This window comes from Raphanus sativus, unplaced genomic scaffold (genome assembly GCF_000801105.2).
Source record: "Raphanus sativus cultivar WK10039 unplaced genomic scaffold, ASM80110v3 Scaffold5528, whole genome shotgun sequence".
NCBI classification, from domain to species: Eukaryota; Viridiplantae; Streptophyta; class Magnoliopsida; order Brassicales; family Brassicaceae; genus Raphanus; species Raphanus sativus.
In genome coordinates, this window is record NW_026620827.1 from 1 (window position 1) to 3,482 (window position 3,482).

The window sequence follows — 3,482 nt, forward strand, 5'->3', positions numbered from 1 at the left end:
ATAATTTATATGATTTAATTTATATGATTTAATTATGATTTAATAAGGCTTCCCCCAAATCATATAATATATTTGCTTTAAGCATTTCTAGTATGACAATGATCAATTGATCACTGCATCTAGTGATCCTTTTAATTATAATTCATATTTGGATTGATTATATATATGTATATAATTTCATATAGGGTTTCCAAGCCCTTTAGAATTTTGAATAAGGATCAATCATCACTTTAAATGAGATGAAGCAATATGGATGAATGCTAATCACAATGGTCGAATGATAAATGCATGGCTCAAGAACTAATCGGATGTTCTGTCCTAAGCATTGGACCAAAATAATATAAATGTGATTCTTAATGCATGAGGATATTTGGTTTTCAAAGATCATAAAATAATAACCGATTCCTTCCCCCCTTTACCGGGTAAACCAAGACAAGAAAATTTATAATTTTCAGCAAATGTCTAAACCAAATTCAATTATATTTTCAATCAATTGGTTTCAAGGAAGGTTTATATTTTAATAAAAGCAAGCATGCTTAATTCTTAATAAAACTATATGACAAGAAGATGCATGGAAATGATCAGTTCATGATATGCGAATGATCTAACAATTTACTTATCCATGTTTGATCGGTTTAAACAGGTTTATAGTTTCAACCAAAGCAAACATGCTAAGTTTAAATGAAAACCGATTTGGTCTAATTATATGCAAGCAGTGTGAACCATTTAGATGCAAGCAATATGAACCATTTTAATTTATATGAACTATTATCAGGATTGTCAATGAAATGCAAACATAAATTCAGTCTTAGCAATATGACAATTATGCATGGTCAGATTTTAAACAATATGACAAATGCATTCAAAGTTGGTTCAAGATGATTCAAGATTTTACTAAACTGATGCTATCAAGAATGCAACAAGATTACTATATAATTTAATCATCAGTTTCAAGCATGGTAAAAGATCAAGATTAACTATCAACTTATGTGATCAATATTCAGTATGATATGAAATCTATTCAAGGTTGGTTCAATTATCAACCTATATGATCAAATGATTTCAAGACAGATTTTATTTTATGACATATCAATATAAACAAGACTATATGTTATTTTCAGTCAAAGATATGCAATTAATTAAAATCAAATATGCATTTATAAAAATCAAAGCAAAGCAAGCAATGACAGTCAAAGATATGCAATAATGGGTTTTAATTTCGATTTTATTTTGGTTGACTGGATTCAAGGTTTTGATCTTTGGATTTTCGATTTTGCTGGTTGAAAACCAAGCAAGAGGTTTAAGGGTTTTGATGGTATTGATAAACGACTTATACAACCTGCTAGAACAGCTGGTGATGCGAATAAACAAAGGTTTGATTATTGGTTTCAATCCTTTAGACAAATCCGGATTTAAGGCCGGATCATATAGGAGAAAGGTAGAGCCGATTAATGGCTTACAAACCAAGAAGGGGATTTAGGATTTCACATTTTATTTTATAAGAATTTTATAATCAAGATTCATATAGATCTTTAGATATTTTAATATGTTTTTGAGATACTTAGAACCTTTAGAGAATTATAACTTTTATGGATTAAAAATAAATCAGAATCAAGTTTCTTATGGATCAATGGATCATAGAAACAAGATTAATATTATGGATTCATATAGATCCTTAGATTTCTTTTCAGATATAATGGTGTTCTTAGATTTTAAAGTTTTGATCTTGTTTACCTTTTCACCAAATGAATCTGAATGGACCACCATGAGAGAGAGCTAATCCACAGATGAGCTGGTTGAGAGAGAGGTGGAGGAGCTGGCCGGAAAAACCATGAGTCGGCGACGCGGATAGTTTATGCGATTGACGACGCGTCAGAGATCGGATCGACAAGCCGTCTTCGGCAACGGATTCTTCTCGTCTTGGGCTTCAGATTGATAGGTGGATCGTCGTCTGGATCCACAGGGTTTGAGAGATACAGCAGTTTAAAGTTGCGCCTGGATTTAGAATTTTGTGGCCGGAAAAGAGAGCTCCGGTGGAGAGAGACTTCTCAGGTGGAGAGCACATTCGTGCTGATAACGTGTTATAAACTAAAGAGAATGTGGAGAGTGATTTGTGAGAAAGTTGTGTGTATTTCTCATTAGCCAACACCACAATATATAGTGGTTTGATACAAGGGTTTACAAATGCTTTACAAGGAATAAAATCTACACATTGATTACATTGACTACATTGATGTCACACATGAAGACTTGGTCAAGGTGATGATTCCAAGGTTGACTGAGTCTTCTGATCTCGGTCCGGTTTGTAGATGAACCGATGTAGACCGGATGTAAACCTCCTTGCACTTCCTCTTGTACTTGTTGGACTTGTCTAGTACTTGGTTAAGTACTTGGTTATGGTCCATCCACACAATGGATATTATAACACAACTAAACAGTCTGCTTTCGCCAACCCGGAAACGGTGTTTGTTCGGAAACAGTTCTGAAATGTAAAGTCTATAACGACTCTCGGCAACGGATATCTCGGCTCTCGCATCGATGAAGAACGTAGCGAAATGCGATACTTGGTGTGAATTGCAGAATCCCGTGAACCATCGAGTCTTTGAACGCAAGTTGCGCCCCAAGCCTTCTGGCCGAGGGCACGTCTGCCTGGGTGTCACAAATCGTCGTCCCCCCATCCTCTCGAGGATATAGGACGGAAGCTGGTCTCCCGTGTGTTACCGCACGCGGTTGGCCAAAATCCGAGCTAAGGATGCCAGGAGCGTCTTGACATGCGGTGGTGAATTCAATCTCCTCGTCATATCGTCGGTCGTTCCGGTCCAAAAGCTCTCGATGACCCAAAGTCCTCAACGCGACCCCAGGTCAGGCGGGATCACCCGCTGAGTTAAGCATATCAATAAGCGGAGGAAAAGAAACTAACAAGGATTCCCTTAGTAACGGCGAGCGAACCGGGAAGAGCCCAGCTTGAAAATCGGACGTCTTCGGCGTTCGAATTGTAGTCTGGAGAAGCGTCCTCAGCGACGGACCGGGCCCAAGTTCCCTGGAAAGGGGCGCCAGAGAGGGTGAGAGCCCCGTCGTGCCCGGACCCTGTCGCACCACGAGGCGCTGTCTACGAGTCGGGTTGTTTGGGAATGCAGCCCCAATCGGGCGGTAAATTCCGTCCAAGGCTAAATATGGCGAGAGACCGATAGCGAACAAGTACCGCGAGGTAAAGATGAAAAGGACTTTGAAAAGAGAGTCAAAGAGTGCTTGAAAATTGTCGGGAGGGAAGCGGATGGGGGCCGGCGATGCGTTCCGGTCGGATGCGGAACGGAGCAATCCGGTCCGCGATCGATTCGGAGCGTGGACCGACGCGGATTAAGGTGGTGGCCTAAGCCCGGGCTTTTGTTACGCCCGCGGAGACGTCGCTGCCTTAATCGTGGTCTGCAGCACGCGCCTCACGGCGTGCCTCGGCATCTGCGGTGCTCAGGGCGTCGGCCTGT

The 3,482-nt window shown here is 40.1% G+C and overlaps 1 non-coding gene across 1 annotated transcript; it reads left to right on the plus strand.

Annotated features, from left to right (window-relative positions):
* Positions 1–2,503: 2,503 nt before the first annotated feature.
* LOC130507745 (5.8S ribosomal RNA) lies at positions 2,504–2,659 on the plus strand. The gene has a single exon (XR_008942425.1). It is a non-coding gene; the product is annotated as a 5.8S ribosomal RNA (ribosomal RNA).
* Positions 2,660–3,482: the final 823 nt, after the last annotated feature.